This window comes from Lissotriton vulgaris, chromosome 10 (assembly GCF_964263255.1).
Source record: "Lissotriton vulgaris chromosome 10, aLisVul1.2, whole genome shotgun sequence".
Classification (NCBI taxonomy): domain Eukaryota; kingdom Metazoa; phylum Chordata; class Amphibia; order Caudata; family Salamandridae; genus Lissotriton; species Lissotriton vulgaris.
This window is the reverse complement of record NC_141698.1, coordinates 948553604-948574375: the sequence shown is the minus strand read 5'-3', so window position 1 is coordinate 948574375 and position 20772 is coordinate 948553604. Positions and strand designations below refer to the sequence as shown.

Below are 20772 nucleotides of genomic sequence, written 5' to 3'. Positions count from 1 at the left end.
TGCTTTGGTACTTCTTGCTTCTCTTCCTATTTCTCCTCTGAGGGAATCTGTGCTTGCTAGCCCTCCTTTCAAGCACTCTTTGCTTTCTCTATGTCAGACTGCTAGCTCTTCTGCCCACGTTTAATCGCGTCTCTTGACACACAGCCTATGCCTCGAAAGTCTGACAAAATGTCGATATCAAAAATATCTACCAACAAAAATATCGCAACCAAAATGTTGATCACAAAAATATCAACATGCTACCTCTAACAAGGTAAGTACAAAAATATCGAGAAAAAAAAATATTGATGTCAAAAATATCGTAATTAAAAAATATTGTTTTTATTAAATTTAAAACATTGTAATATAAATGAAATATTACTTATAATAAACATAGTTAAAATATGTTATATTTAAAATTAATAAATAGTATGCATAATTTAATTAAAAAAATATTAGTAATATACAAATAATACATAATATATACTTCCTTAATAATAACTTTAAAAAATAATTTTAATAACTTTTAAATAAATAAAAATAGTATAAATTACAAATAAATATATATACATAAAAAATATAATATAAATAAAAATGTATTAAAATGTAAAACAAATTTGAAAAAGTAAGTAAATGTTGGATAGCGTAGGGGTAAAAATTACTATTCCCACTCCAGAGAGTGCAACAGTAGGGAAAGTGTTGGATAGTGTAGGGGTAAAAAATACTATTCCCACTCCAGAGAGTGCAACAGTGGGGAAAGTGTTGGATAGCGTAGGGGTAAAAATTACTATTCCAACTCCCGAGAGTGTAACAGTAGGGAAAGTGTTGTATAGCGTAGAAGTTAAAAATAACATACTTATAAATAAACTAATATTTTAAAATATAAAAAAAAATTATTACATAAATATAAACTATTTACAAATACTAATACATAATTATTAAAAACATAATTAGCAATAAAAAATCAAGTAAAAATAAATTAATGATAAATACCAATTAATAATATTTAATTACCAATTAAAAATTAATAAATAATATAAATAACAAAACAATTAATTAAAATAAATGATTGCTTAATTACATTTAAAATTCCTAAAAATGTATAATTTATTTAGTGTAATTAAATTACTTCCCACCCTATTCCCCCATAAACCCATAACCCGCTACAGAACATAATTATCAATTAATCAATTCATTAAAAATAATTACTTATCAATAAAAATTAAGTACCAATCGATTAAAATTATTTCATAATTCCTTAAAATTAATAAATAATTTAGCAAAATTAAATTACTTCCCACCCTATTCCCCTATAAACCCATAACCCACTACAGAACATAATTTTAAATTAATCAATTAATTAAAATTGATGACAAATTAATAAAAAACATTTACCTATTAATTAAAATGTATTTATCATTCCTAAAAATTAATAATTCATTTAGTATATTTAAATTACTTCCCACCCTATTCCTCTATAAACTCACAACCCGCTATGGTACTAAAATACATAATGTACTTAAATTACATAAAAAAATAGATATTAAATTCATAATGATATACATAAAAACATATAAAAATCGATATTAGTAACATCGATATTACTAACATCGATATTAGTAACATCAATATTACTAACATCGATATTAACAAAATCAATATTACTTACCTTCGAAATTCTTTCCCATCAATATTAAAACATCGACATTATCGTATATCGATATTTAAAAATCGATATTTTGTCTGCCTACCCTATGCCTCAGCCATGCATTGTGCAAAGCAGACAAATACATTTTCATGTCCTGAAATCAAGATATGAATAATTGATCAAAAATGACTGGGATCAAACATTAAAAATCATCCAATCAAAAATGAACCAAAGAATTCTGCTAATTTAAAATTAAAAACAAATGTTTCCTCCTCAATCTGGAAAAGAGTGTTTATTATTGACTCCTAAAACTTAAGGACAGAGGGCTAAATGTATATATATTTTGTTTTAAACATTTTTTATTGAAGTTGTATTTAGTATTATACAGTATATATCACAAAGTAAAAATTTCACAAACGCTTATAATTACATTCTTTTTCATTTTACCCCAATATGTAGCAATTTACTCAAAATAACAACCCCAAATTTGATCTAACTTTTTTGTACCCCGACTCTTTTACCACATAATTGTTCACTTCTCCTAACCCTTTTCATTTTTTCGAACCATTCCAGAAACGTCGGAACTTTTGTTGAAAGCCAGTTCTGTAGCAATAAAGATCTAGCAACGGCCATTATAATATAAATCAATTTTGTCAAATGGTTTGTAAATGTGCATTCAGGATCATATCCAAATAAAAGCATTTTTGCATTACATGGAATTAATAACATATATAAGCTTTTATAGAAAAACAAAGATTTCTTCCCAAAAAGACTTAATTTTGGAACAATACACTATAATATGAGACCAATTGGCCTGCACACAATTGCAATGTCTGAAACAACTGACAGATGCATTATTATACATTTTGGCAATGATTACTGGTGTGCGGTATAATAGCCATTTGCTAAAATAAAGCATTTGATGCCAATTGGCGCCACGCAAAACACAGAAATTAAATTGATTAATAGTTTTCCATATTTCAGTTGATAATACTTGATTTTCCTGTGTATCCCATTTACGGATATCTTTAGAGGTCAACTCATCCTCCCCACTCTGTGCCAGGCACTGTTTCCATGCCACAGGTTCCTTCACCTGAACGTTAACAAAAAGATCGAAAGCTAAATAGAGAGGAATTGTTTGTAATAATACTGGGGTCTAATTGCATTAATGTAGGGTAGATCAAGTTAGTGTAGGACCCGATTAACAAAAAATTGCCGGGAATCAGACGTATCATATCGTTGACAGAGAACCAGGTCCCATTCCCTAGGAAATCAGATAATGTTTTAAACCCTGCCTGCCCCCAGTTTTCTATAACAATTGGATCGATTTTGATCTTTAAAAAGAAAAGGCGCCAATTAAGGGAGTTGTTAAATGGATGGGAGGAAGCGAATATCTCTTATGCATAGCATCGCGCCGTTTAAAGAACCAATTTAAAATCTTATAACAAACAAATTTGGGTGATTTGGGTACAAGCAAGGGGGATGGAATTTGAATCTCTGAACATATTAAATCCCCCAAAAAATTATCAAAAACCCGGTACCCGGTTTTATGTTTTTGAATCTCTCTAGGTACTGCGCAAAGTATGCGTAATAATAATCTTTCAAATTTGGTAAAGAAAGACCTCCATATTCAGTTTCTACAGTTAAAGTCCGTAAGTCTATTCTAGGTGTTTTTTTCGCCCAAATAAATTTAGAAAACATAGATTCTATCTTTGAAAAAAAGAACCGGGTAAATAAACTGGAATTGATGAAAATAAGAAATTAAAGAGTGGAAGAATTGACATTTTAATCAAAGCAATACGGCCAAGAATAGATAACGGCAAAGGGTCCCAGCGGGCAAACATTGATTGAACTTTTTTAATTAAGGGAACAAAATTAAATGTATATAAGTCTAGGATATTAGGAGAGAACAGGATCCCCAAATATCTTTTTGGTTTTGAATTACCCTTTTTATAGAATCCACACCCAACACAAGAGACAGAATAAAATTGCATATCTGTGTTGCTGTGTGTTTTATATGTTGTTTGACACTATATTGGTTGTCTGTGGTTTATTTTCACTGCATACTTTCACAAAAACACTTTCCCTTATTTGTGTTTTTTGGACACATTTTTCTTTCTGAGCTTGATGGTGCCAATGATGAGAACAGGGCAATCCTGGTGAGTACCTGCCAGGTTCCCGTTGGTGGTGCGCCCGTGAGGTGCCATCTCGCTCTCACACACTTTTTTCTTTCTTCTGTGTTGTACTTTGACACTAGGGTGTGTGTGTTTTTGTTGTCTCGCAACTGAGATTTTACTTCCAGGGAATGGGTGAACATTTAAGGAGGCACCAACCTTGGATATACCTACTACCCCAATAATTAAAGAAAGGGGAGTAAGCTTGTAATGTTTGTGCAACATATGGTATACCTCAAAAGGGTTAATTTGTAAGTGCCTATAAGGTCTAGGTCAATTATATTTTGATTGGTTTGAATTGATGCAGCCTTGTAAATCTATATGGAGGACTGGGTCTGCCCCCCCCACAAACCAATATTTCGTTTTTTTTTCATTGATTCTATAGCCTCCTAGGGTTTTGAACTCTTCAAAAATTTTGAGAATATGTATCTGTGATGCAAGGTCGGGTTTAATTAGTAACATGATGTCATCTGCGTAGAGTTTGAGATTGGCCATGGCAGTGACTGGTGGAGTGATCTGAAGACAATTCCTGATGGCAACAGCTAGTGGTTCGATAAAAAAAGCAAAAAGAATAGGTGACAAGGGGCAACCTTGCCTGGTGCCGCGTTGTACTGCTATTTATTTATTTATAATTATGTTTGCTCTAGCACCCGTGTACAGATTCTGTATTAAATTAATGATATGTTGTGAAATCGCAAACTTTCTTAAAATAAAGAAAAGAGTGTCCCAAACCACCAAATCAAAAGATTTCTCTGCATCCAACAAAAGAACTAAGGCCTGTATCCCCCGTGAATCAAAGTAATCTAATGTCTCAACTAAAAAACGTGTGTTTGTAAATAATTGTCTGCCTATAATGACCCCGTTTTGATCGGGATGGATCAACTCCGCCGTAAAATTATTGAAACGAAGTGAAAGCAATTTGGTGGTTATTTTATAATCTAAGTTTAGTAAGGTAATTGGCCTATATGAGTTCGGATATTTGGGTTCCTTCCCCTTTTTCAAAAAACTAATGACTGTACCTTCATGTAAGGATTCAGGGATTTGCCCTCCTTCAAGCATTGAGATTAATATTAGCAGAAATAAATCACTAAAGGAGACAAAGAAAACTTTAAAAAACTCTGAAGGAAGGCCATCGGGCCGCAAGCTTTACCTAATGGAAGATCTTTTACCACTGCTTCCAATTCTGCCTTAGAAAATGGTTTTTGCATATGTATTTGATCTTCTAGAGATAGACTTGGAATTTCATGTCGCCCCAAGAAATCAGATAGCTTTTGGTGATCGATAACGTGATTTATGGTATAAATTCTGTCATAGTGTTGAAGCATAATAGAATTTATTTCGGCCTGAACGAATGTATCAATGTGAGTGACAGGATCTTTTAAAGAATTGATCATATTGGAGGCCGCCTGCTCTTTTACTTGCCAAGCTAAAAATTTTCCTGTAAAGTTGCTCTCTTCGTATACTTTTTGTGATTGTATTCGGAAGGCCTTTTCACTTTGTTCATAGTAATGAGTACTAAGCTCATGTTTGGCCTCTCTCAGTTGATTTAATACATCGCCATTTGGTTTATGATGTTGCCATAATGTAAGATCCTGAATTTTTTGTAGTAGAGAGTTCCTAGTGATTTTCACAGCAGACCACTCAGCCGCATCTTTGCTAATAACTATACCCCATATAAAGGCCTTTAAAGAGTCCCAAATTATATGAAGAGGGGCTGTGCCTATATTTCAATTAATATATTCCATGATCTCTAATTTTAGCGCAGATACCCAATTCATATCCTGTAAATAAATGTTATTAAACATCCATCTTTTCGCAACTTTAATGTTCTCTACATAGTCAAAATTAATCACCAGCATGGCATGGTCTGAAAAACCATTATGATAGAATTTCTGAGAGAGAAATTTGAGCTGTCTAGAGGCCAGGAAAAAATCTATACGGGATGAGGATTATTTTAAACCTACCAGACCAGCAGGTAAACTCAGTTTTTCATGGATTTCTCAGGCGCCATGGGTCACACAATCCTAATATAGATATATAGTTTAGCATAGTCCTAAAAGATTTAGTTTTGTACTGTCTTTTAAGGGATGAAGAAAAATCTAAATTAGGGTTCATAAGTATATTAAAATCACCCCCTATAACGATGTCTCCACCCACCAATAACAGAGATTGAAACAGAGCCTCATATATCTGGGGACTATCCTCTATAGGGGCGTAAAAGCAAAAAAAAGTAATTGGAGTACGATAGGATTTAAATCTGCATGAAGCCCAGCACCAGCGACCTGAAGGATTGCTTTCTGTCTGGACAATCTCAGTCTCTAAATTTTTATTCAGAAAGAGGGCAACTCCATGTTGTGAACCCATTGCTAAGCATGGGCGGAAAATCCGTTTAGCTCGCGGATTTTGCGGATTTTCGGTAAATTCGCAATCCGCGAGATTCGCGAATCTCCCGCAAAATCCGCAAATCCGCGAGCAGCGGATTTTGCTCGCACTGCTCGCACTGTTCGCGTGAGTTCGCGGCTTCCCAGTACAACTTCGCGCCCCGCGAATAAGTGCAAAATTGCAGAAATACGATCTTAGCAAAACTGAAACTACTTACCAGGTTCAAAAGTTCAGGCTCATCATTAGTAGCCATTTCCTGTAGTGCTTCCTGAGGGGCCCCTCCAGAGTTCAGTTGCCAGTTGCAACTATTATGTGACCCTGCTCTGAACCTCAGAATATTTACACATATGCCACAAAGGTCCTGAATTACAGCTAAGGGAGACAAGCAGGAGCCAGGCTGGAAGTTCAAATCCATTATTCAGCCCCTAATTCATTATTGTCAGTTGGGGCAGGGCAGGTGTTGTAACTAATTTTGCAACAATGAAAGCACTTAGCAAGTACAAAAGATCACTAATCAGGAAGCACTAAGGAAGCAGGTGCCAGCTAAAAAAATATTCTGTGACACATTAATCAGCCCCAAATTAATTCAGGTCACTTGAGGCAGGGAAGGTGTGCTTGCGTTGCCACAATAATGTACACTGACTGGACAACCAGAGGGTGCTGTGATGAAACAGAGGGTGGCATGGGTGGGCCAGAGGGTGGCATGAGTAGTCAGAGAGTGGCAGTGGTGACAGAGAGTGGCAGTGATGAAGAAGAGTGTCCCAAACAGGCTGGACACGTAGAAACAACAAGTTCGCGAAACTTGCGACCCGACAGGTAAGTTCGCAATTTGCGAAAGTGTACAAAACCCTCGCGAACTGGCAGAAACCCGCGCAAACACAAAAAAAAATCCGCAAATTCGCGAGAATTCGCGGATTTTGCGGATTGCGAGTTCGCAAATCCGCAAAATTCGCGAACGCGAGATTCGCAAAATTCGCCCATGCTTACCCATTGCGCATGAAAAACCCCGATACGAAGCCCAAGTTTTAAACATATTAAAATCCTCTTTTTTAGAAGCAGTAATATGAGTCTCCTGTAACATTACCACTGCGGGATTTTCATTCCTAATCCAAGATTCTATTGCTCGCATTTTTCTACCGTTATTCAGGCCGTTCACATTAAACGATACCAATTTCAACCCCTTATTGAGCGACATGATACATGATTTACTGCTGACAATAATACAAAGATTCTAATCACAAAATATCTTATATCACCAAAGTATCTAGAAAGTGAATTTTTACAAAAAACAGTTCTACTACAAACAACCTCAATTTTTTCAAATTTTTCCCCCATTGTTCCAACCCCCACCCCCACCTTCACCTGTGGCCCTCTTCTTCCTGTATTCTCCCACGCTGGCCACTGATGCTCTTCCCCTATCTTAGAGGTGTCTTGGTATAACAGCCCATTGCCCCCCAGCATCCCCTCCCTGACCACCCACCCGCACCCTCCACAATTCCGTCACATATCTTTAGCCAGGCGACATTTTACTAAGCAGCTCTTGTGCCTCTGCAACATCGGTTAATAAATGAAATTTGCCTTTGATCAGCACCCTAAGTTTAGACTGTTGTGCGATTGCGGCCTGAGCTCCCTTAGCCTTAAACAAATGAAGTAGTTTAACGAATTCTTTTCTGCGGCGAGCAGCAGCCACAGACATGTCTGAAAAAATCCTGCATTTTGCTGTAGCACTGACAACGAATTGACCTTGTTTAATGGCCCTTGATAGAATGGTCTCTTTTATTTGAATATCAGCAAAATTCAGCAGGATTGTACGAGGGAGAGCAGAATTGGGAAAAGGTTGGGCAGGTACCCGATGAGCTCCGGTAATCGTCAGGTCGCCTTTGAACTCTGGTATAACTTCATGTAGCAAAAAAAAAGAGGACACCCATTTGACCATATCAATCCCCTCAATTTTCTCGGGAACCCCGACTATTCTAAGGTTTGATCAACGATTAAAGTTTTCAAGTTCATCAAGCTTGACTTCTAAAGCCTTAGAAGATTAAGAGGTATTTTGACCATCCTTTTTAACCTGAGACATTTCATCCTCTAGGACTGAAATCCTAGCTTCAGCTTCCTGAAGGCGGGGGGGGGGGGGGGGGGGAAAGTGGATACAAGATCTTCAACTTTATCCAAGCAATTCTGGATCCCAACCAATTCAGCCCTTTGGAATTGCTTAACTTCACGTATCTCATCTAATATCAGATTTAACATATCTTTAACTGATAGTTGCAGTGACCCAACCATCTGGGTGGTTTCTGAATCCATCTCTAGAGTAGGGCTTAGTACTCCTGCCCCTTCAGTTGAGCAAGTTGTCGTATAGGTGGCAGCTGAGCCTGCTGGGTTATCTGTATTATGCATTGAAGTGGTTACCACCCCTGCTAGAGAGGGTGCTACCTTTATATTTGAAGGATAAGACAATGGTGTATCAGCATTAAGAGATAAAGTATCAGTCTGCTAGGGCTCTGTGTCTGAGACAGCAATTGCTAGGGCTGGGCCGGGCCGGGGTCTGGATCAGAAATAGTTATAACAGAATTATTCGCAGCTAATGAGTTGAGCTTGGCTTCAAAAAGAGAAAACTGCTTCGATGGCTTATTGGTAGTCATCGTATTTCTTAAATGTAGATTACCGTCCGAAGTCTCTTGGAGCACTTCTAAGGTACTAATGTTCCCAAATGTCTCTTCCTCAGAGGTCAAGAAAGAATCCTCCTTGCCTTCTTCAGCTGCTAATCTGGCAGCCGCTGCTGCTGCTTCTTCTTCTTTTGCCTGGAGGCGACGGGCTCTGGCTCGAACCCCAGTAAGTTTGCCCATTAAGGCGGCACTATTATATTCCGTTCCGTTCCGTATTTCCCAAATGAAAAAGGAAGAAATGTCAGTTGGAAATGGGAAATATAAATTGCTTCAATTTCCCGGCTCTAGTCTTTTTTTTTTCCTTTTTTTTGTGTGGAGTCTTCTGCTTTCTGACAACAACGCCTCCAACGTTATGCTTCGCAAACTTAGAAGTCTTATTTTCCTATAAAGAAGCCACCTGCAACAGTATCTGTTTTTTTCAGTGCGTAATTAAACAGAAGCACCGGTATCAAGCAATTAGCGCTAAACCAACTGGTTGCCGAGTAGTTACATCCACCTCAGTTTCAGTTCATCTCAGCCCAAAATTGCAGAGAGTAGCGCAGAGCCCAATAATACAGTCACAATGCTGAGTTCACTATAGAAAAAGTTTCTGTTTTACCATACATCGCAGGGGACAGCGCTCACCCTGTTCTGTGGTCAAAAATGCTTGTACCAGCTCCTGTTCTCGCTCTAACACTCTCACACTTGTCCCAGCTGCTGTCAGGTCTGTTGATAAGCGGAGAGTATCAGTCCTCTTCAAAATCCGAGTCCGAGTTTGAGGGCGTCAGTGCACTACCGCCGCACAATTACTGAACCATGGAACCGTTGTACTGCCGCAAGTCGCAAGTCACCGTCGGTAGTCTAGCGGAGAAACGCTGGAGCACACCTTAACTTGAAAATCCCAAGATAAAGACGCCTTCCACACGCCGCCGGTATTCCGCCATGGCTCTCGCTCTCAGATGGGAGGGGCGTGGATCAGGTAATCAGGTGAGAGGAATGCGCGGGTGCTATGAGGAGGCGTGAGCTCCACCATAGCCCTGGTTCTCAAGTTCACACGTCGGCCGCTCTGAGGGCTAAATGTATGATGGAAAATTGTATGCGCAAATCCTGTGGGCCATGTACTTACACTATTTTGCAAGTCTCAAATAATTTGCGACACGTAAAATAGTGTATTGCGACTCGCTATTAGGAAGGGGCATTCCCTTCCTGATAGCGACCCCACAAGCCATGTAAGAATGTTTTGCAACTGAAATTGGGGTCACAAAACACTAGCAATTGTAAAGCACTCGCAAATGGGAAGGGGTCCCCAGGGGACCACTTCCCCATTGTGAATGTTTGTGCAACATTTCTTTAGGAGTAGTCAGTGGTCCCAAGGACCACTGCCTACCCTTAAAAATTAAACCCCTTGCATGCTGATGACAGCCCCCAGCCGTCATGCACTATGGTGCTCGTGTGCTGATGATGGCTGGGGGCCGTCATAAACCCGCCCACTCGGGATTCTGCCGCACAGGCGCAGAATCGCGGCCGTATCGAAGGGGTTAAATGCATCCCCTTTTCCTTTAAAGAAAATGGGATGCATTTTAAAAACAACTGCTTTATTTAAAAGCAGTCCCAGACATGGAGGTCGGCTGTGTGCAGCAGGCCACCATCCCTAGCCAGCCATTCCCAATGGGGTCGCAAATTACAAGTGCCTCAATACCATTAATTGCGCATGCAATTTGTAACCCCATTGGGAATCACAGTGCCTCAGACACTGTGGCATATTGGAAATTGCAACTCGAAAATGCCTTTAGTAACAAGAAAAACAAAGAACGACCCAGCAAACTCTGTGGCCAGCGGAGTAGGGGTAATCAGTTACTTTGCTTGGTGGTAAAATCAACTATTTCAACCTTCCTAGTACTATGCAGCGTGAGAAACACATTTCTCTGCCCTTAATAGGAGTCCCAAATGCTTGAATATGTTTGAAAAGTTAATCATGGTCTGCGTTTCAGCTTCGAGGCTTCAAATAAAATCTCATAGGGTCCAGGTCTTTCTCCAGCCAGGGCTCCTACTTTGTCCAGGACAGTCCATCCCCAACTGGAAATCAGGCCACTTTTCACCAGATGGAACCCTTCTGCATCGTTTTTTATTCCTGAGATAGGGCAGGATGTGAGCTAACTGACAGGGTAAGCCTCAGTTCCCTTCTCAGGCAGAATCTTTCTTCCATCGAAACGCCACCTAGTCTAGATGTGTTCTGGTAAGCTGGTTGCATGGTAGCATTTTAATCTAGTGCCTTAATCAAAGGTTGGTGGTATTCTCTTGCTGAATCCCTAGAGAATTCCCAATATCAGCCATCCCACATTTGCTGCAGTTCCTGTTTTGCCTTCCTGCACATTTACTGTGCAAGATAGCACATCTGTAATCACTATTAAGAGTTCCTAATTCTCTCCCAAGTGCTGCTCTATTGAAATGAGGAAAATCCTTGCCTGCTGGACCTGAGAATAAGATTCCTCCCTAATGGAAGCAGAGACAAATGTCTGTGAAGTCTTCTCTGATTAAAGGTTTCTGCCTTTTAAGCCTCCTCCTGACAACACCATGTCAAAAGCCGTGAACCCAGACTGGCCCTTTATTTGTCCTCCCATTCCTGTCTACTCCCAATTCTCACATTTTGAAGTACAAGACTTGTATTTACCTCCCCATCATTCCGACTTTCAGAAGCAGTTCTGTTGTTGTATTGGCACAGAAACCTTTCAAACGTCATAAAGGCTCACTCACTGTTAGGATGAAAGGCCACCAGAATTGGTTTTAATTTGAGAATTCAGGCAGCACACAACTCCTTTGTCACTATGATTTCATAAAGCTCCCTAGCCACTATATTTAACTGAAATCTATCTTCACCATTATTGATAAATATTATAATAGCATTTTAAGGAACCTTTAAGTATTCTCTTTGCCTAAATTATGAAAATAGACTTTATTTTTATTTTCAAATGTTTTATTAAGAATTTTCAACATGAAATTAGACTTTAAAATATATATATATATATATATATATATATATATATATATATATATATATATATATATATATATATATATATTACGTCTCACAAAGCCCATTTAGGAGAGCCCACGCAGATAGCAAATTTACGTCCCGCTCTCACCATGTTGTGTCTTGTTGCCTCCCAAACGGCTAATCTGCCTGCAGTGCTGCCTCAAGTGAAAAGCAGCGCAGTCCATCCATCCATGGCAGGTCTCTCCCACGACCGGGACCGGCCGTCATTTAATTACGTCTCACAAAGCCCATTTAGGAGAGCCCACGCAGATAGCAAATTTACGTTTTTATTGGGAAGCTGCAGCACAGCAAAAGCAAGTCTGTTCCAGAGGAATAACACAGCCTGACGCGTTTCATGCTTCACACAGCATTTCTTCAGAGGCTAGAGTCCTTGTGAAGTGAAGCACTCGGCAATACAGAAATAGTCTCACCAGCTGCCCCAGTGGGCGTTGGCTCTCGCTTGGCCTGCTGGTTGTTGTAGTGCCGACAATAAAACTCCAGTGAGTTGCTTGCACTCGACAAACTTTGGGCAAGAATTAAAAACCAAGTGGTTCTGGAAAAGAGTCCCGCTCTCACCATGTTGTGTCTTGTTGCCTCCCAAACGGCTAATCTGCCTGCAGTGCTGCCTCAAGTGAAAAGCAGCGCAGTCCATCCATCCATGGCAGGTCTCTCCCACGACCGGGACCGGCCGTCATTTAATTACGTCTCACAAAGCCAATTCACTTGAGGCAGCACTGCAGGCAGATTAGCCGTTTGGGAGGCAACAAGACACAACATGGTGAGAGCGGGACTCTTTTCCAGAACCACTTGGTTTTTAATTCTTGTCCAAAGTTTGTCGAGTGCAAGCAACTCACTGGAGTTTTATTGTCGGCACTACAACAACCAGCAGGCCAAGCGAGAGCCAACGCCCACTGGGGCAGCTGGTGAGACTATTTCTGTATTGCCGAGTGCTTCACTTCACAAGGACTCTAGCCTCTGAAGAAATGCTGTGTGAAGCATGACACGCGTCAGGCTGTGTTATTCCTCTGGAACAGACTTGCTTTTGCTGTGCTGCAGCTTCCCAATAAAAACGTAAATTTGCTATCTGCGTGGGCTCTCCTAAATGGGCTTTGTGAGACGTAATATATATATATATCTGTATTGCTTTTTACACTTACAACATATGACAAATAACATATAATCATCAGCGCATTGTCCATACAGTGGTGACAGCCCATGGCACTTAGCTGCTGGTAGTACAGTTTACTCTTTGAACACAATAGCTTGATTGTCCCTGCTATTACTACTATAACACTTATAACATATAACATATAATCGTTGTCGCTTTGTGCTCTGGGTATCCGCCAGGCTGGTCGGGCTGCAACAAAGTATATGTTTGACCGGCCCCCTGTTCATCTGTCTACTCTGAGAGAAGAAGAAAGAGGGGGGAAGAGAGAAGAGTTAAGGGGGGGAGACGGGGGGTTGTCCGGCGCTAATGGGTGGTGTGGTGATGGGGACATTGAATGTTTCTGACTAGCACTTTCATGGGGGTTCGTACGGGTCTAGGAACTTGTCCAAGGATGCCCACATACCCCTGTTGGGTTTTCTCCATGGTGTGTTTCGTAAGGCTGTGATGTCGGCTCCTCTCAGGTATGTCACCCAGTTGAGCCACCCCTTGAAGGTGGCTTTGGAGGTGTCCTTCCATTAGGGGATTACTATTTTGACTGCTGCTATTAGCATGAGATCTCAGAGGTGTCTGTCATGTTGCGTGTCAAGATCAGTTGTTATAAATGAGGTGGTCAATTGTGGCTAACTCGTCACCCTAACACTTTGTTTAGGAAGGTGAATATTTTGTTCCAAATTTTTTTGACCTTTGTGCAGTGGAAAAGGAGGTGTGCCAGGTCCCCCTGCTCTCTATAAACAATTCCAGCAGCAGTCATTTTCCCTCAGACCCAGGGTCGCTAAGCCAACAAGGCAGGGAAAATCTTAGCGTCGTACCTGAAACAGAAAGAAAGACAACACACAATCTCATCCATCACTGACTCACATAACAACACACACACTCAGCACAAGGACATCATACGCACGTTCTGTGAGTTCTATCAGGAGTTCTACAAAAGGGACCAAACACTAACCAAGACGGTTGCACCGGATTCCTGGACAAACGAAACCTTCCTAAGATAACAAACGAGGAAGCACTGACACTTAGGGGCTGATTCTGATGCGGGTTGGAAATGCTTCCAGACTGAATCGGGTTGGAAATGGTTTCCAACCCACTCGGATCGGGACAGTCAGACCGACAAAGTACAATGCATCCGGATGCTTCCTGATACAATTTGGTTGGATTCCCATATGTTCCTAACCGCACCATAATTGGGCCCTGGGTCTTTCCCGATCCGATTTGGAAGGAGCAAATGCTCCTTTCAAAGGAAGGCCTTCCTAATCGCATCAGAATCAGGCCCTAGGTTGGAAAGCTTTCCAACCCGCATCAGAATCATGCCCTAAGACGGGAGATAAGCGCAGCCGAAATTGAGGTAGCGATTAAGTCTCTTAAAGACAACAAGGCGCCGGGTCCAGACGGATACACGGCCTCCTTTTATAAAAGTTTTCGAACACACCTACTCCCAACTATGAAAAAAGTTTTCAACCACTGCGAGGGGGTGGGAGCAGTGTCAAAGTCCTTGATGGAAGCAAACATAATAGTTATTTCTAAAGAAGGCAAGGACACACAACGGCCCCAAAACTACAGGCCCATCTCACTTCTCAACATAGACTGCAAAAATTATGCCAAAATCCTAGCCGTAAGGCTCAACAAGGTACTCCCTTAACTGATAAGCAATTCACAAGTAGGATTCCTGAGCACACGTATGTCACATGATAACACTAGATCCTGTGCCATGTTCTTGAACAGTCCTCCAAGTCTGACAAACCTGCCGTGGCAATCACACTAGACGCAGAGAAAGCGTTTGACAGAGTGTCCTGGCACTTCCTAGAAGAGTGCATGCGAGCTTACAATCTGGGAGATAAGTATACGTGGAAAGTGATGACACTGTACGCAAACCCCAGTGCGCAGATAGCTATCAATGGGGCAGTCTCAGAAGAATTCACCCTTCAGCGAGGGAAAAAACAGGGATCTCCCTGCTGTTTTTACTGGTGCTGGAACACCTGATCAGAGATATTGTAGCCAATAGAGAAATGTTGGGGGTCACTATCAACGATGCCACAGCCAAACTAGCAGCTTATGCGGACAACATTCTCATAGTCACAGAGAACCCCAAGCCCTCTATCACTGCCCTCATGGAAACCATTGGTAAATACTCAGCCCACTCCGGCTGTAAACTAAACAGAGACAAATCGGAATGTATGCCACTTAACATCCACACCACCAGAGAGGTACTAGACAAGTCAGGACTAGCCTGGCAACTCGGGTTCATCAAGTATCTAGGAATTCAATTTGGCAAAAACCTCAAAACCACACTCAACCAAAATGAGAAACGAATCCTAGAAAAGAGAAAAAGGCTCCTGGAGTCCTGGTTGCCCAAATTCATAACATGGTGGGGAAGGATAGACACAATTAAGATGATGATCACCCCGGTGATCAACTACCTGGTGGGAATGCTTCCTTTTACACTCACAGACGAATTCCACCGAAACACGGACAAGATGATAAACAAGTTCCTATGGCAAGACAAAAAGCTGAGGATAACCCTGAAAAAATCAAGACTAGATAAGAAACTAGGCGGTATAAACTTGGTAGATTTCAGAACATTCCAGACTGCATTTATAGCGAGACAGGGAGCCTACTGGATCCTGCCTAACCAGGTTTACACCAGGGCCGGACTGGCTACCGGGCAGTTTGGAATGCTACTGAGCTGGGGGCTGATTTCGTTCATGGAGACCTGTGTTTACTAAACGAAATTCGTCTTGCTTAAATTATTTTGAAGCACACGCAGGTCTCCATGAACCAAATCAGACCCCACCGCAGTGAAATCAGCCCCCAGCTCGGCAGCATTCCAAACTGTCCGGTAGTCAGTCCAGCCCTGGTTTACAGGCAGGTCTGGCTCTCAATTGAGAAAGCCATACTCAACAATCTCGACCCAATAACACTCTTCACTGCAAACAAACAGACACAAAACGATAGCCCTATATTTAAAAACACTAGATACGCCTTGCTTCAGGTAGACCAAAAACTTGAGCATAGCCTTAACAATTCTAAATGGGAATCTCTGTGGGCAAACTCAAAGATAAAATATAGGGGGAAACCCTTAGCCATAGGCTCATGGAAAAGGTTAGGGATCTCATACCCAGCCCAGCTGGAAGAAGGGGGAAGCCCCTACACCTTCAACATGCTAAAAGAATGGCAAACATTTCCAGATATAGAACTCTACAACTTCCTTAAAATCAGAACAGCCCTAACCAAATCAAAAATAACAAGACACAAACCCTCAATTATCCAGTGTATGGAGAATCTGAACAAAGCGGGCCACCAGGTTTCCCACATCTACAACAAAACAACCAGTTACTGGGAGTCACATCTGAGCACCGCACTTAGCAAGCAAGAAAGACACACCATATGGCTGTCCCCATCAAAAAATATGATCTCCCCGGTGTTAGCTCAGACAAAATCTGGCTTCTGCACAAAATAGACTTTTAATCACAACAAAGCTGTACATAAAAAGTCTACTTTTGCCTCTTCGTAAAAATAATAGTTTGAAGCTTTTCACTGTAGGAATGTATTATTCTTTAATATTTATCATGCCTTGCTTTTATGCATTAAACATCCAGGCCTCTGATCGGCAATGCATAATTTCAAGTTCTTTATCTAATGCATAATTTTTTTTTCTAAATGACGAAGGGCCCGATTAGGAGTTTGGAGGTGGGGGAGCGGGCCACCATGCCACCGGCCTGCTTCGGCACTGCCAAACTTGACCGCACACCACCTGCCAGATTATAAATTAATTCATGGTCTGGCGGGCTGTGCTTTGGCAGACCCCTTAGAAAGGAGTGGCAATAGGAGTGCCAAAGCACATTCCTGCATGACATTGACTATAAGTCCATGTCGTGCAGAAACTGGAGGTGCAAATGAATGCTGTGCAGAAATTTGGGGTGCATGCAGACAGGGGGGCACACCATGTGCCCCCTGCATGCATCCCCTGGCCCAGGGGTCAGCTGGGGGATTACAGATCCCCGATGGTTGTGGTGGTCCTGTGGCGCACTCGTAATGCAACAGTCAGACCACCAGTGTCGTGGTTCCTGCCACACCACCACGAGTTTGGCGTCAGATGGACCGCCAAACTCATACTCAGGCCCTAATTATGTTTCCATTCCATGTTTTACAGCTGGGTATGTTGCTGCATAGTGAAAACCTAAAGCCTTATTTTCCAGTAATTTATGAGGGTGGTATGAATGTAAACCTTTTCCCACACTTGACATTTAACTTCAGTCACTGATGCACTTTCTGTGCCAAATTACTATGGTACTATTGTAGCTTTCAAAAAGCAAAAATTCGATTTAGCATATTTTATCTCACATTTTAGGTACAGAGCACAAATACCAAATGCCAGAGTCACAAAGTGAGAATACCAATAAAAACAAATATGAACATTTCAAGTGATCACTCAAATAAGAGGTCCTATATATCCGACACATAAATGTTAAAACATTATTTTATGATTTGCAATAAACTTGACCTAAAAATGAAACAAAATCAATATCTCAAATATTTGTTTAAAAATAAAAAAATGCTTAAATTAATTATGCACACAATTTTTAACAAAACTGAATGCATACTTTAAAAAAAATGTTAATGTGGGTTTGATGCTTTTTATTTATTCTTTTGCTGAATGTTATTTATAAATTAAATACAAATATTTAATACACATTTCATTTAAGTAGTTATTGTGCTGTAGCATTTTTATTTGTTTTTGCCGACTAATAATAAATACTTTAAATAATTTTCCATGTATGTTTTATACTAAAATATTGTTTAAAAAAATGATACATCCAATAATTTGCTCTAATAGTTTCCCATAGCGAGATTTCTGACAGTGCAGTGATCTCTGCTTATGTGTGAAAAGTTACTAGCAATAACTTTAGATGCGTAAATTCATTCTTCGATATCTCTACCTCCCTTAACTTAGGTTTCTCTGACATGTAAGACTACACCCAGATAAAAGTGTATATTTAAACTCATAAACAGGAATAGATTTACATAAGTTAATTTATACATGCAAATTTCCCTTTGTGCTTAGTCCCCAATAAGTGTATATATACACCTAGTGCAAGACTAAATTTAGACATGTGTAAATCTACTTGTGTAAATTTACCACTGTGGATAGGGACCAGAGGGCTATTCATAAAGGTAGATTTACACGTGTGGCTAAATCTACATGTGTAAATGTACCTTTCTGACAAGGGCCCAAGGGGGTCTATTCATAAAGGTTAAATAAATTGTATAGATTCATAAAAAAACAGCTTTATTCGGTTCTTTGCATAAAAACCATAACTATGTGCAAGCAAAGACAATAGACCCCACAAGTAAAATGTAAATAAATATCCAAACTCTTACAACTCAATAATAAAATCAATAGCAGGTTTTCCGCAATCTCATGGCGGCTTTCAAAAAACCTACCACATTAAAAATGACTTCTTCAGGTAGCAGTTGCTCATACAAAAGAACAGGGCACACTTGGTCAAATTCTGTTTTTTTAACAAGGGTACAATAAATGTCTTCCTAAGGACCTCATAACATTTACAGAAAATTTAAAAATGCAGAGTGTACAGCGGAGACAGTCCATTGCAGCTGCAGGGCTCCAAAGGATAACCCTTGTTCTGTACCCATTGATAGGCTAACATAAATGTAAAAGACCAATCCTGAATCTTGTGAACAAAAATCGCTCATAAGTGGTTTTAACAATAACAAGATAAGGCTCTAGGGATGGGGTGGACTTCTTTTCCAAAGCACCTAAAATAGAAAAAAATTACTTTTTCCCACCTAAGATCCACCTTACTGATTCGCTCTGGTGAGCTATAAAGCTCACTCCTTCCTAGCCTCTGGAAAAAGATCCTTTATATATTTGAGCCAGGGAATTTGAGAAGACTTATCCAGGGACATACAATCTCCCTGTTTAACTTCACCGTGGGTCTTGACCAAATGTCTGACTAAAACGAAATCAGTTATGTAGCCCATCCCTAGTTCTTCATTCACCAAATAAGTCGGTGCAGTATGCGGGACACTTAGAAGACGTTTAAAGTACAGAATTTTCCACAACCTGGAGGTCAGCTTGATCGAAAAAACACCCCACACCTCACTACCATACACTACTTTAGAAATGCTCTTTGCCCGATAGACTTGCAAAAGAGCCTGGATCGGTCTTCTGCCAAGTCTAATGTCAAAACTTAACACTACAGAGTTTGCCCTAATAAAGTACTCCTTCTTCCTTTTCAAAAATGGGCTTGTGTATATTTAGTTATGTGTAATTTTATTCTTGCACCACTTTTTTGCTATTAATCATTTCTGGGTGTAAAGTTACTCCGCGGGGTAGACTTAAATGTCTCTGCCCCTAAAAAGACAGTGGTAACATCTAGAAAGAGTAAATATTATAAATGTACATTTACTAGTAAGGGTGGGCAATGGGTGTAGCGGTGAGCATTCTGCCACAAAAACCATTGATTTTGATGCTGCCCCCGATTTACAAGGGTGGCATAAAGAGAAGCCAGGGCCAAAATTAAGACCAGAGGAAACATGGTCGTAACATGGCGAAACAAGGAGAAATGCTTTATTTCTACTCGTTTTTGCAAACTGCCATGAATAATTTGTAATATGGGGTCCCTTCCTGTACATAAACTATCATTACAAAAATGACGATTTGCAACTTCTATGTGTGCTGCATTAGCACACATAGAATTTACAAATCGCCATTTGTGATTGTTTATATATAGCAAGGGACACTTTCCTGCACATAAACAATCATTCTCTCAATGCAGGCACCCTTGCACTATGGTTCCAGGGTGCCTGCGTTGAAGTTAAGCAGCTTACTTTAGTGCCAGTGCTAGGGAAAATGCAGGGATGTGCCGTACCATTGTAAATATGGCACATCCCTGCATTTTCGGAATGGCAAAGTGTGGCGTAGAATTTTGTGCTTAATTCCAAACTCCGCCATTCCCTAGTAAACATGCCCCTACATGTTTCCGATAGATGGAAGAAAAAGAATGCTGTAGATAATAGAAACGCCAGGGATGCCTAGTTTCACCTTGGAGATACCCAGAAAGGGACCATCTCACAGGGAAAACCAGGACGGGTTCCCCAGCGGTCTTCAGCGCCAGGATACTCCATGGAGTCGCAGTGCGCTTTACAAGTACACCAACAAAGGCAAATTTGATCAACTTGCGGCCCAGTAACAGTTCGGTTTTCAGCAGTTTCCTCAACCACAGACAGTTGGGTCCAGAAGCGACTTTCATACTCGGTTCATTCCAGAGTCATGGTCCTTTTACACCTAGGGATCTTTCATGGTGTTTCATCCTCTTGAACGATTGTTGGTTGATCAAATGGGCAGACATTGAGTTACTTGCTCTGACTGTTGTGTAGCTGGCCTTTACCTAACTGTGCATCACGAGTGGTTGACAAGACCTTAAATTTAATCCTGCCAAACACCATGAACCAAAGGAGTGCTTTAAGGCCAAGTTTGGTAGGGTTCGAGCTACAAAATTTGATGCATAATCTGAATGCATTTTGGAAGATTTTGGAGCCTGGAATGAGTTTTGTGGTGAAACCTGAGAAGTTGGTCCTGCAAAATCAATGTATATATGCATTTATTGGGCCAATTATGATATAGTTCAGAAACTCTTCGGACAAAATCGGTTTTCAAAATCATTTCTGACCGAATTTGGTAGTGCAAGTCTGACCGACTGATTACAAAGCTTCCCAAAATC

At 40.3% G+C, this 20772-nt stretch overlaps 1 protein-coding gene across 1 annotated transcript in view; it reads right to left on the bottom strand.

Annotated features, from left to right (window-relative positions):
- Positions 1-20772, bottom strand: part of SLC39A12 (solute carrier family 39 member 12) — a 310966-nt gene that overhangs the window by 220702 nt on the left and 69492 nt on the right. The gene's annotated exons all lie outside the window — the stretch shown is intronic.